At 39.1% G+C, this 15,074-nt stretch overlaps 1 pseudogene; it reads right to left on the reverse strand.

The window, feature by feature from the left end:
• Nucleotides 1-2,966: 2,966 nt before the first annotated feature.
• LOC114237986 (caspase recruitment domain-containing protein 19-like) lies at nt 2,967-6,137 on the reverse strand (annotated as a pseudogene).
• Nucleotides 6,138-15,074: the final 8,937 nt, after the last annotated feature.

The raw sequence follows: 15,074 nt of genomic DNA on the forward strand, positions 1-15,074 counted from the left end.
CTTCATCAGGGTTATCAACAATCTCTGTCGTCTGTTGGACAAATTTAAAGGGTGCCATCTGAGCCTTTGTGATTCGCTAGTTATAAATTATGTCAGAAAGAGAAAAACAAATATTGTATATTAACACATATATGTGGAATCTGAAAAAATTGGTATAGACCATCTTATTTACAAGGCAGAAATAGAGACACAGATGTAGAGAACAAAATTATGGATACCAAGGAGGAAAGTGGGGGTGGGATGAATTGGGAGATTGGGATTGACATATATATACTATTGATACTATGTATAAAATAGATAACTAATGAGAACCTACTGTATAGCACAGGGAACTCTATTCAATGTGCTGTGGTGACTTAAATGGGAAGGAAATCCAAAAAAGAGGGGATATATGTATATGTATAGCTGATTCACTTTGCTGTACAGTAGAAACTAACACAACATTGTAAAGCAACTATACTCTAATAAAAATTAAATATAAATTAAGATATAGCACAATGGTTCTTACAAATATTCATGGTGCAAAATTAATTTTTCTGATGGAATGGATATATAGAATTATGAAATATCTGTATATAAAAGTAGCTGCTGTTATTGAAGTCCTTGCATTTCCTTTCTGGCCTGACAGTTGTAGGCTGTGAGTAAGGACAGACATAATCGCCTTCACTTCTATCTTCATGCTATGGAATCAGATATTATCTCTACTCCTGGGAGAGAAGAACTCTAACCATCCTCTGTCATCCTGTGTAGTTAAGAACAGAATGAGAGAAAGGAAAAAATGAAGAAAATAAGAAAGGAAGGAAGGAAGGGAGGAAGGGATGGAGAGAGGGAAGGAAAGAAAAAAGAGAAAAAAGTCTTTTAACCTATATATTTGACTCTTGTAGAGCTAATTGTTCTCTGGCACACTGACTTAGGCAAGAGTCACCTTCTATGCTGAGGTAGAAGGAAGAATTGCTAATCATCATGTCTTTTGAAACATAAATCAGGAAGCCCCTGAGAGATCCCAGATCATTACCTGACTACATGCATAGCTGTAATTAATGACTGTTTGTAAAGACTCTGAAGATGAAAAGCACCTTAATTGGAGTAACTCTCAATCATGCAGAAGGAGAAAATCTAAAGTAAATGGAAATATTAGGATGGATGGATGATTTTACTAGAGTAATAGGATTTTAAATGTGATTTTTTTTTCTCTTGGTATTTCAGTTAATGTTTCAAAGCTAAAAACAATATGTTATGCATTCTAAATAGAGCTATGCTCATGTCCCATGGAACATAATAAGAAAATGTAATTGGTGGTTTGGCTATCACTTCCCCTGAAATACCTCCAGTCTAAGAAAATGAAAACTACTTTGAAAGGAATTTGTAGGAGTAAATATCCATTTGCCTTTTTGCATCTCCCAAGAGAAGAGGGAAAGAGGAACATGCTTCCCCATTCTCAAATGAAGGAGAAAGAATCAGAGGCAATTTCCTGGCAGTCCAGTGATTAGGACTCCGTGTTGATCCCTGGTTGGGGAACTAAGATCCTGCAAACTGTGTGGTCAAGGCTGAAAAAAAAAGAAAAAGAATGAATCAGACGACAAAGACTGAGGGTTTCTTACAAAATAAGAGACGTTAGCATCTTACTTACTGGATGAAAAATAAAAAAAAAAAAGGACCATCTCTCTGTTGTCATCAGGATTGGAAAAATGATAGGAGGTTGTCAAATATAAATACGTACACATATATGTGCTCTGTTCCCCCTCCCACAAACACACCCTCAGGGATTTAGTGGATTTTGTGACAATAGAAAGTATTACCTGTTTACCTACTGCACTCTGAAGTCAGGAGTCTGACTAGAGCAGACAGAAATGGTAGGAAAAGAAAAGAAAAGAGCAAATACTAGACAAGCTGTAGTTTGAATCATTTATCAGGGCAAATATTTCCCAAATTAACTGGCCCTGGTATGTGTTTTTCATATAACTTACCAATAGAACTAGATTAGTTTTATTTTTATTTTGGGGAAGACACTTTAGGATGCATCCATATTCTTTCATAATCCTTAGTGTTAACTTAATCAATAATATAAGCTTCATCTCATTACACCTGCTTGAGGAGTTAGTTCCTGAAGTAAGTGCCCTGTTTCCTCCTTTCCAGGCAATGAACACTCATATTTTAAATAGTTTGTCAAAAGCAAAGTAACAATCTCAATGTGTCTTTGCATAGACAAGTGGAGATTTATTACTAATAACTGAAAGGATACTTTCACAACTGCAATAGACCTGTTGTTTCAACAAGTAGAATGTTCTTCTGTCAGCCTGGCCGACGTTTTCATGCTCACTGAGGTCACTGCTTCCTGCCAATGCACAGTAGAAGGCAGACACAGTAGAAGGCATTTCAGAGGCTGGCTTTGTGATGTACTTAAGACCCCATGATTCCACTGTTGGCTTCCTGTTGCTTGGCTAGTGTCAATTTTTCAGTTTCTGTAGTATTGAAAAGCTGTCATTCGACCATTAGGTTAAGTATGTGATGCATTTTCTCCTCCAATAGGCAGGGAGCAAAGATGAGGCAGTGAAATCACATCGTGGTAGAACTACATACAAAATGCAAATTCTGGCCTTGTTTACTGGGGTCTCCTGTGTTTCAGGTTAGCATGGGAAGGACTACGGGTACGTTGCCATGAAATCTGTACAATGCTTTTTTTTTTTTTAATATTTATTTATTTATTTCACTGTGTCGGGTCTTAGATGCAGCACGCGGGATCTTCGTTGAGGCATGTGGGCTTCTCTCTATGCGGGATCTACATTGAGGCATGAGGGCTTCTCTCTAGTTGTGACACACAGGCGTGGACTCAGTAGCCCCAGGGCATGTGGGATCTTAGTTCTCTGACCAGGGACTGAACTCACGTCCGCCTGCATTGAAAGGTGGATTCTTAACCACTGGACAACCAGGGAAGTCCCTGTACAATATTTCTTTTTTTTTTTTTTTTTAAGACTCAAACGTTTAATATTGTTGAGCACCTCTGTACAGTGAAGGTAAAGTGCTTGTTACATAAGTTATAAACAGTGAAACGTAAACACTTAGAAAAGCAAGCCAGCCCCAGGGCAGCAAGCAGCCAGGCGGGCAGGGCTGGGATTGGTCAGAGCCCCCCCAGGTCATCTGTGAGGAAGGTCAGCAGGAAGCGGCTGACGTGCCTGTCGACGATGACAGGGGAGAAGCCCAGGACACGCCGGGCCCCTGGCAGCACCTTGGGGTCTGGAAGACAAGGGGGTCTCAGAACCCATCGAGAAGGCGCCTTCTCTCAGCCTCATGGCATCGCTAGCCCCACACCTGAGTGATGTGGGGTCCCCATGCCGAGTGGGCCTGCTTGCCACTGGCTCCCCACACAGGACCTTGACAAGGTCAGCATGGCAGGAAAGGAACCGCAGGGCTGCCACGCTGGGCCACAAGTAGGGGGCCTCAGGTGTAGGCCTCCGTCCATCCGGCAGGGCTCTGCCCCATGGTCTGGAGAGGACTGGGCTGAGGCTTGGCCAGGCAGCACCCATCTGGGGGGCAGCAGTAGACGAGGAGTGCCAGCCCTGCGGCCAGGCCGAGACAGGTCAGGAAGGCCACGGGTCCCGTCACTGAGCTCACGGCCTGCGGTGCCCGAGTCTAGCTCTGTGCAATCTGAGTTCTGCAGGGTGTGCCGGCTGGGCAGGCAGCTGTGCAGGGGCTGGGCATGGATGTACAGGGCCCGGTAGAACTCCTGGCAGTCCCGCTCACCGCTCCGCTGCAGGTGGCCCAAGAGGTCGCAGAGACGTACTCGCAGAGATACCTTGGGGTTCCGGAACTTTTCCGCATCCTTGTTGCTGAGGATCTGGGGGTAGTAGCGGTTCAGCTGGAGGATAATCCTGTCCACCTGCTGCTCACTCAGGCGCCCAAGGCATATCCTGGACCAGGCGGTCACAGTAGGTCTGCTCTTTCAGAGAATAGTGCCTGGGAGGAGATATGAGGTGACTTCAGTGTTGCTTGTAACGTTCTACCTCTTGATCCAGGTGCTGGTAATATGGGTGGGCTCATTTTGCACATAATTAGACACAACAAGTTGTATAATTACAATTTGTGTGCTTTTCCATTGGTATATTATACTTCAGTAAAAATTACCGTCTCTGCGATTAAGGCTTGCAAAGCCAGGGCCGTGGCTGCTGGACCGCTCTGAGGAGCTGCTGAAGGAAGCCCGGGGCAGGGCAGACGCCAGAGGAGCTTCACAGCTATCTGAGCAACTGGGATTTATTCTAGGGATGCAAGGATTGTTCAATATCCACAAGTCAATCAATGTGACACACGAGCTCCGTGCCCCGCTGGTGCGCCGACATGGCTGGACCACCACTGCACCGCCGGCTCCCACGCGCCCGCCCGCCTTAGCTCTGCCCTTCCTGCTTCCAATATTTCTTTTAAATGAGAGAGTTTCTTGCCCACAAGAAACCTTGTCACTTTATCACTTAAAGACATATGTGACTTTCCAGAAGTTTTTAAATGGCAAAGTATTAGGCTTCTGTGAACTTATACTCATGTGCATGTGTGTATATAAAATCTTTAAAACAGGCTTTGAAAATTATAACAATAGTACCTCTAAATTTGTCATGTACTGGAAGAAAGAGCTTGACTTAACTCCACTGATAAATTATGTATGTCCTTAGGCAAAATTCTAATATGATTTTGTAATTATTAACCAGCTTCTCATCATGCTCTATGGTTTCCTATATGTTTGAATGGTATGGGAGTAATACAAGACTGCTTTCTGTCCTAGATTCTAGGAGGGCCAATCCTGTGATGCTATTTTAAAACAGTGGAAATAGTATAAATGTTTTATCCAAAGAAATATGGGTTCATATTTGGACTTGGCTACCTTCCAATCTCTTTTAGCTTCAATTTATTCATCAATGATGAAGAGAAAATTTGACACTCGCTACAGATTTGTTGTGAAAATTAAATTAAAATTGTGTATAAAATAGGTAATCAAATATTAAATCTGTTAATATTATTCTTATTTTTTAGCTTTATTTTTACTGTACCCAGCATGAAACCAGATACTTTGATTTCTTTAAAGGAAAATGTTAATGAGCTATGTATGACCTTCTTTTTCTATTTGACCTCTTCAGATAGATTAAATTGTTTTTTTCAGCAAATGTTTATTGAGTGACTGTAATGCTCAGCACAGTGATCCTTGCTGCTGTAGGCATTAAAACAATGAATTAGAAATTGATCTGGATTAAAAAAATGTCAAAATTCAGTATAACATATGTCTATACATAATTTTAATACAAAGTAAAATACTATAAAAAGCAAAAAAAATTAGGATATGGAATTACAGAAAAGCAAAAGGAGATTAATTTCAAACAGGATAGGATATAGAAGTTAGAATGGTCTCTCTCGAAGAATTTGCACTGAGTCTTTAAATATGAGAGTGTGTAGTCTTTGATAAAAAAGTGTATGCACAGGAAATTCTAAGTGTAGAGGAGGGCACAGAAACAGGTTTAGAGGAGTGAAAACATTGACAGCAAATGGGAAACAGCACAATATCCGATATTTCTGAAGGAAATTCATAGAAGAGTATATTAGTAGAAACAAATATTGGAAGATAAGCTTGAGGCAAGGATAGAGAGTCTCTCAAACACAAATATAGTGGGTGTTTTTTGTTGTTTTGTTTCTAATCTTAGGCATGAGGTAGTTGTTCTCCAAGATGGCCTCCAAGGATCCTCCCATGCTGTATTCACTCCTTTACATAGTTCCCTTCTACATGAAATCTAGGCTAGCTTGTGTGACCCACCGTAACAGTGAATGATACCATGTGACTTCTGATTTTAGGTTGTAAAAGGCATTGCAACTTTGTCTTTGGTCCCTTGGACTGCTTGCTCTGGGGAAGCCTGCCACCATGCCATGAGAATCTTTAAGGAATGCTGTGGAGAGGCCCTTGTGGAGAGGACATGAGACCCATAGGCATCATTCACAATATTCTTAAGTACTTGAGTGAGCCACCTGGGAGTCAAGCCTTCAGATGACTGCAGTCCCAGCCAACCTCTGACTACAGACTCATGAAAAATCCTGAGTCTGTGTCACCCTGCTGAACTATACCTGAATCCTGAACCAGAAATCTGTGAAAGGTAATGAATGATCATTGCTGTTGTAAGCCATTAACCTTGAAGTGATTTGATAGGCAGCATAAGACAGTGAAAGGCAGTTATGATTTTCCTTAGAAAGATATATATATATACACATATATGTATATGTATGTATGTATAAATTTTTGGTTTGAATTCTTTCCTTACCAAATAAAATGTTTGACATTATATAAATTACAAAATCTCTCTAAGCTATAATTTCATTTAAAAAATGAGTGGATAATAGTAATATGTATTATTAATATGGGAATATTAGGAAGTTCACATAAAATAATATACATATACAATGTTTAACTCTTGCTCAATGCATTGTAAGTGTTCAATGAATGTATCATTTTATTTTGTATTTGTTCTCAGATTAAACATTTCACATTTACAAGCATATTGCCTTGATCTGGTTGAAATGATTTTACATGAATTAAAATTCTGAAAAAATATATACTATAGTTCATTTAATTTAAAATAAAAAATAGAGAGGGGAGTTAAGATGGCAGAAGAGTAGGAGGATGTGGAGTTCATCTCTCTCCACGGATGCATCAGGAACACATCTATAGATGCAACAGTTCTCACAGAACACCAGCTGAACACTAGCAGAAGACTTTGGACACCGGAAAGGACTATAAACATCCCTGCATAACTGGGTAGGATGATAAAAAAAAGGGAGAAGGAGGAGGAGAGGAAGCAGGATGGGACAGGCACCCCGCAGCAGGGGAGCTGAAGCAGAGGAGAGATACCTGAATTTGGGGAAACCTGCTCTCTGATGGGGAAAACCCCTCTCTGACAGCAAAATAGATTGGGACAGAAGGGAAGCATGAGGACGTCAGAAGAGGGTGAAGTGGCCAATCTGTGGCAGATGGGACAGAGTGAGAAATACACAGACGGTCCATACCACAACTCTACGTGCCCTGGATTGGGATGTGTGTTCATAGGTGTACGAGGGGGCTGGGAGCTGGAGCGTGGGGATTGGAGAACAGGCCTGGACCGAGAACTGCTGTTGGCTGTGGGGAGACGGACTGAAGGGACGGGAGGGAGGAAATCCACAGCAGGGAATGCCGACGAAGGAAGACTGGACTGCCATGGAAGCGGAGCACTACTGCTGAGCCACATGCAGGGGAAGGAGCCACCTCTCCGTCCCCACACACTGGCGCCTGCCGACGGACAATAAATGAAGCCCCCTCAGGGCTGACCCTCACGCACCAGCTGCAGGGCAATAAAAAAAGCCCCCTAGGGACTTCCCTGGTGGCGCAGTGGTTAAGAATCTGCCTGCCAGTGCAAGGGACACGGGTTTGAGCCCTGGTCTGAGAAGATCCCACATGCCGAATGGCAACTAAGCTCGTGTGCCACAACTACTGAGCCTGCGCTCTAGAGCCTGAAAACCACAACTACTGAGCCCACGTGCCACAAATACTGAAGCCCGTGTGCCTAGCGCCAATGCTCTGAAACAAGAGAAGCCACCGCAATGAGAAGCCTGTGCATTGCAATGAAGAGTAACCCCCGCTCATTGCAACTAGACAAAGCCTACACACAGCAACAAAGACCCAATGCAGCCAAAAATAAATTAAAAAAAAAAAAAGGCACCGCAGGGCTGGCCCTCGTGCACCTGCTGCTGGGCACCAGAAGAGGCCCTCACTAGGGCCATATCACTCGTGTCCTTGGCCAGCGGCTTCCCTACATATTTGGTGCTGCTGGGGCTCCCATAATCCAAGCATTCAGACCACATCCATGTCCTGTCCTCACTGGGCCAGACCCAAGAGCTCCAAGGCAGGCTCAGCACCAGACTCCTGTGGGTGGACCATATGCAGAGGTGGGGATAAAACCAAAGCTAAGCCCCAGGGAAAGGGTGACTAAGGAAGAAGATTGAGAATCTTTTCATTGGCTGTACAAGCTGCAGATTAAATTCCCATGAACAGCTAGGTAGACCTTGCATATATGGTATATCTGAGTAGACAATGATTGTTTCGATAAATGAAAACAGTCTAGCTCTGGCAGCTGTGGGCTTTGGCGGCAAGCAAACACAGGAATTAGGCCAGATCAGAGTCTGAGTGGTCCCCACAGGGCCCACAGCATGTCCAGAGACCAGCACAGAGGCAGAGGAGGGTGGCATGGGGAGGCGGAGGTGGGCTGTGGCTCATGGTGTGTGCAAGGACACTTACAGCTGAGACCCCAGGAAAAAATAGTTATCATTATTAATTTTATTATGTTTAGATTCATTCTGTTGCTGCTTCTGGCTTTTGTTCTTTCTTTCTTTCTTTTTTGTTTGTTTGTTTGCTTGTTGTTGTTTTAGTAATTTTTTTTTTTATTTAGTCTTTTGGGATCTTTGTGTTTTATAACATAATTTTTATTTTATTTTATTTTTTACATTTCTATTTTTACTTTGGTTTTCTGTTGTTCTGTGTTCTTTTCCCATATTATTTTCTTCTTTTTCTTTAATTGTTTCTTTATATTTCCATTTCTACTTTGCTTTTCTGTTGTCCTGTGTTTTTTTCCCATTTTATTTTATTATTATTTAAATCATTTTTTTAGGTTTGTTCTGTTTCCTTGCTTTATTCTTCAGTTGGCACACTGCTTTGGTTTTGTTTTTAGGTTTAGACATTTTTGTTGGTTTGTATCCTAATTCTTTGATTTCATTTCTGATTTCTTCTATTTGTCGGTTGTTCTCTTGCTTTTTGTTTTATTTGGTTCTGTTTTTGTTTCTTTTGCATGTGAGTGTGTTTCCTTGCTTCTGCTTTTCATGTTTGATTTTGTTTTTACCATTTCTCTGGGGTAAATTTAATATATTTTTAATTTTTTAAAAATATTTCTATTTCCATGCTGCTTTTCTTTTCTTCTGTCTTCTTTCCCCTTTCTCTTTTTCTCTTTTTTAAAATCATTTTTGTCAGTTTGTTTTGTTTCTTTGCTTCATTCTTCACTTGGCACTCTGCATTGGTTTTGTTTTTTAGTTCTATGTTTTTGTCAGTTTTCTTTTTAATTGTTGGATTTTGTTCTTGGGTTCTTTTGTTTGTCGGGTGGTTCTCTTGCTTTTTGTTTTATTTGGATCTGTTTTTGTTTCTTTTATGTGTGTGCATGTTTCCTTGTTTCTGTTTTTGTTTGTTTGATTTTACTTTTTACCATTTGTCTGGGGTTTTGCTAGTCTTATTATTATTTTTTAATCCCCTTTATTGATAGGATGAGTGACTTGTGGGGTCTTGGTTCCTTGACTGGAAGTCAGGCCTGAAGCTTTGCGGTGGGAGCATCGAGTCCAGGACATTGGACCACTATAGAATTCCTGGCCCCAGGGAAGATTAATCACTGAGAGCTCTCATGGAGGCCTCTATCTGAATACAAGATCCAGCTCCACCCAACTGCCAGCAGCTCCCAGTGATGGACACCTCACACTGAACAATAAACAAGCCAGGGACACAAACCCACCCATTAGCACTCAGATTACCTAAAGTCATACTTAACTCACAGACACCCCAAAACACACCATCTGAAACAACCCTGCTCAGCAGAGGGAAAAGACTCAGCTCCACCCACCAGAACGCAGGCACCAGTCCCTCCCATCAGGAAGCCCATGCAACCCACTGGACCAACCTCACCACTGGGGGGAGAGAATAGAAGCAACAGCAACTATGACCCTGCAGCCTAGGAAAAGGAGACCTCAAATACTGTAAATTAGACAAAAATGAGAAGACAGAGAAATATCTTGCAGGCAAAGGAGCAAGATAAAAACACACAAAACCAAATAAATGAAGATGAAATAGGCACACTACCTGAAAAATAAATCAGAGTAATGATACTCAAGATGATCCAAAATCTTGGAAACAGAATAGAGAAAATACAAGAAACGTTTAACAAGGACCTAGAAGAACTAAAGGACAAACAAACAGTAATGAACAACACAATAATTGAAATTAAAAATACTCTAGGAAGAATCAATAGCAGAAACACTGTGGCAGAAGAATGGATAAGTGAGCTGGAAGATAGAATGGTGAAAATAACTGCTGCAGAGGAGAATAAAGAAAAAAGAATGAAAAGAATGGAGGACAGTCTCAGAGACCTCTGGGACAACATTAAGCACACCAACATTCTAACTATAGACATCGCAGAAGAAGAAGAAAAAAAGAAAGGGTCTGTGAAAATATTTGAAGAGATTATAGTCTAAAATTTTCCAACATGGGAAAGAAAGTAGTCAATCAAATCCAGTAAGCACAGAGAATCCCATACAAGATAAACCCAAGGAGAAACACGCTGAGACACATAGTAATCAAGCTAACAAAAATTAGATGGAAAGAAAAAATATTAAAAGCAACAAGGGAAAAGCAACAAATAACATAAAAAGGAATCCCTGTAAAGTTATCAGCTGATTTTTCAGCAGAAACTCTGCAGGACAGAAGAGAGTGGCAAGATATATTTAAAGTGATGAAAGGGAAAAACCTGCAACCAAGATTACTCTACCCAGCAAGGATCTCATTCAGATTCAATGGAGAAATTAAAACCTTCAAAGGAAAGCAAAAGTTAAGAGAATTCAGCACCACCAAACCAGCTTTACAACAAATGCTAAAGGAACTTCTCTAGCCAGGAAACACAAGAGAAGGAAAAAAAAACTACAAAAACAAACCCAAAACAATTAAGAAAATTGTAATAGGAACATAAATATGTTAATAATTACCTTAAATGTAAATGGATTAAATGCTCCAATGAAAAGGCGTAGACTGGCTGAATGGACACAAAAACAAGACCCATGTACATGCTGTTTACAGAGGCCCACTTCAGACCTAGAGATACATACAGACTGAAAGTGAGGGGATGCAAAAATATATTCCATGTAAATGGAAATCAAAGGAAAGCTGGTGTAACAATATTCATATCAGACAAAATAGACTTTATTTTTTTGAATTTTATTTTATCTATTTTTTTTATACAGCAGGTTCTTATTAGTTATCCATTTTAGACATATTAGTGTATATATGTCAATCCCAATATCCCAATTCATCAAACCAGCACCCCCTACCACTTTCCCCCCTTGCTGTTCATATGTTTATTCTCTACATCTGTATCTCAATTTCTGCCCTGCAAACCAGTTCATCTGTACAATCTTTCTAGGTTCCTCATATACATGTTAATATACGATACTTGTTTTGCTCTTTCTGGCTTACTTCACTCTGTATGACAGTCTCTAGATCCATCCACATCTCTACAAATGACCCAATTCTGTTCCTTTTTATGTCTGAGTAATATTCCATTGCATATATGTACCACATCTTCTTTATCCATTCATCTGTTAATGGGCATTTAGGTTGCTTTCATGACCTAGCTATTGTAAATAGTGCTGCAATGAATATTGTGGTGCATGTGTATTTTTGAATTATGGTTTTCTCAGGGTATATGCCCAGGAGTGGGATTACTGGCTCATATGGTAATTCTATTTTTATATTTTTAAGGAACCTCCATACTGTTCTCCTTAGTGGCTGTATCAATTTACATTCCCACCAACACTGAAAGAGGGTTGGTTTTTCTCCACACCCTCTCCAGCATTTGTTGTTTGGAGATTTTCTGATGATGCCCATTCTAAATGGTGTGAGGTGATACCTCATTGTAGTTTTGATTTTCATTTCTCTAATAATTAGTGATGTTGAGCAGCTTTTCATGTGCTTCTTGGCCATCTGTATGTCTTCTTTGGAGAAATGTCTATTTAGGTCTTCTGCCCATTTTTTTATTGGGTTGTTTGTTTTTTTAATTTTGAGCTTCATGAGCTGTTTATATATTTTGGAGATTAATCCTTTGTCCGTTGATTCATTTGCAAATGTTTTCTCCCATTCTGAGGGTTGTCTTTTCATATTGTTTATGGTTTCCTTTGCTGTGAAAAAGCTTTGAAGTTTCATTAGGTACCATTTGTTTATTTTTGTTTTTATTTCCATTACTGTAGGAGGTGGATCAAAAAAGATCTTGCTGTGATTTATGTCAAAGAGTGTCCTTCCTATGTTTTCCTGTAAGAGTTTTATAGTGTCCAGTCTTACATTTTGGTCTCTAATCTATTTTGAGTTTATTTTTGTGCATGGTATCAGTGAGTGTTCTAATTTCATTCTTTTACATGTAGCGGTCCAGTTTTCCCAGCACTACTTATTGAAGAGACTGTCTTTTCTCCATTGTACATCCTTGCCTCCTTTGTCATAGATTAGTTGACCATATGTGCGTGGGTTTATCTCTAGGCTTTCTATCATGTTCCATTGATCTATATTTCTGTTTTTGTGCCAATACCATATTGTCTTGATTACTGTATATTTGTAGTATAGTCTGAAGTCAGGGAGGCTGATTCCTTCAGCTCTGTTTTTTTCCCCTCAAGGTTGCTTTGGCTATTTGGGGTCTTTTGTGTCTCCATACAAATTTTAAGATATTTTGTTATAGTTTTGTGAAAAATGCCATTGGTAATTTGATAGGGATTGCATTGAATCTGTAGATTGCTTTGGGTAGTATAGCCATTTTCACTATATTGATTCTTCCAATCCAAGAACATGGTATATCTCTCCATCTGTTTGTATCATCTTTAATTTCTTTCATCAGTGTCTTATAGGTTTCTTCATACAGGTCTTTTGTCTCCCTACATAGGTTTATAACTATGTATTTTATTCTTTTTGTTGCAATGGTAAGTGGGAGTGTTTCCTTCATTTCTCTTTTGGACTTTTCAAAGTTAGTGTATAAGAATGCAAGAGATTTCTGTGCATTAATTTTGTGTTGTGCTACATTACCAAATTCATTGTTTAGCTCTAGTAGTTTTCTGGTGGCATTTTTAGGATTCTCTATGTATAGTATCATGTCAACTACAAACAGTGACAGTTTTACTTATTTTCCAATTTGTATTCCTCTTATTTCTTTTTCTACTCTGATTGCTGTGGCTAGGACTTCCAAAGCTATGTTGAATAATAGTGCTGGGAGTGGACATCCTTGTCTTGTTCCAGATCTTAGAGGACATGATTTCAGTTTTTCACCATTGAGAATGATGGTTGCTGTGGGTTTGTCATATATGGCCTCTATTATGTTGAGGTAGGTTCCCTATGTGCCCACTTTCTGGAAAGCTTTTATCATAAATGGGTGTTGAATTTTGTCAAAAGTTTTTCTGCATCTATTGAGATGATCATATGGTTATTCTTCTTCAATTTCTTAATACGGTGTATCACATTGATTGATTTGTGTATATTGAAGAATCCTTGCATCCCTGGGATAAATCCCACTTGATCATGGTGTATAATCCTTTTAATGTGTTGTTGGATTCTGTTTGCTAGCATTTTGTTGAGGATTTTTGCAGCTATATTCATCAGTAATGTTGGTCTGTAATTTTCTTTTTTTTGTAGTATCTTTGTCTGGTTTTGGTTTCAGGGTGATTTTAGCCTTGTTAAATGAGTTTGGAAGTGTTCCTTCCTCTGCAATTTTTGGAAGATTTTGAGAGGGATGGGTGTTTTTCTCTAAATGTTTGATAGAATTCACCTGTGAAGCCGTCTGGTCCTGGACTTTTGTTTGTTGGAATATTTTTAATCACAGTTCAATTTCATTACTTATGATTGGTCTGTTCATATTTTCTATTTCTTCCTGGTTCAGTCTTGGAAGGCTATACCTTTCTAAGAATTTGTCCATTTCTTCCAGGTTGTCCATTTTATTGGCATAGAGTTGCTTGTAGTAGTCTCTTAGGATGTTTTGTATTTCTCCAGTGTCTATTGTAAATTCCCCTTTTTAACTTCTAATTTTATTGATTTGAGTCCTCTCCCTCCTTTTCTTGATGAGTTTGACTAATGGTTTATCAATTTTTTTTATCTTCTCGAAGAAACACCTTTTAGTTTTATTGATCTTTGCTATTATTTTTTTGTTTCTATTTCATTTATTTCTGTTCTGATCTTTATGATTTCTTTCCTTCTACTAACTTTGTTTTTTTTTTCATTCTTCTTTCTCTAGTTACTTTAGGTGTAAGGTTAGATTACTTATTTGAGATTTTTCTTGTTTCTTGAGGTAGGATTGTATTGCTATAAACTTCCCTCTTAAAACTGCTTTTGCTACATCCCATAGGTTTTGGATCATTGTGTTTTCATTGTCATTTGTCTCTAGGTATTTTTTGATTTCCTCCTTGGTTTCTTCAGTGATCTCTTGGTTATTTAGTAATGTATTGTTTAACCTTCATTTGTTTGTGTTTTTTACATTTTCTTCCCTGTAATTGATTTCTAATATCATAGCATTGGGTCAGGAAAGAAGCTTGATATGATTTCAATTTTCTTAAATTTACTGAGGCTTGATTTGTGACCTAAGATGTGATCTATCCTGGAGAATGTTCCATGTGCACTTGAGAAGAAAGTGTAATCTGCTATTTTTGAATAGAATGTCCTATAAATATCAATTAAATCTATGTGGTGTATTGTGTCATTTAAAGCTTGTGTTTCCTTATTAATTTTCTGTTTGGATGATCTGTCGGTTGGTGTAAGTGAGGTGTTAAAGCCCCCCACTATTACTCTGTTACTGTTGATTTCCTCTTTTATAGATGTTAGCTGTTACCTTATGTATTGAGGTGCTCCTATGTTGGGTGCATAAACATTTATAACTGCTATAGCTTCTTCTTGGATTGATCCCTTGATCATTATGTAGTGTCCTTCTTTGTCTCTTATAACATTCTTTATTTTAACGTGTATTTTATCTGATATGAGTATTGCTACTCCAGCTTTTTTGATTTCCATTTGCATGGAATAACTTTTTCCATCCCACCACTTTCAGTCTGTATGTGTCCCTAGGTCTGAAGTAGGACTCTTGTAGACAGCATATATACGGGTCTTGTTTTTGTATCCATTCAGCCAGTCTATGTCTTTTGGTTGGAGCACTAAATTCATTTACATTTAAGGTAGTTATCGATATATATGTTCCTAATAACATTTTATTAATTGTTTAAAATTAATTGATTTTAAAATTAAGATATTA

Source organism: Balaenoptera acutorostrata, chromosome 12, assembly GCF_949987535.1.
Source record: "Balaenoptera acutorostrata chromosome 12, mBalAcu1.1, whole genome shotgun sequence".
NCBI classification, from domain to species: Eukaryota; Metazoa; Chordata; class Mammalia; order Artiodactyla; family Balaenopteridae; genus Balaenoptera; species Balaenoptera acutorostrata.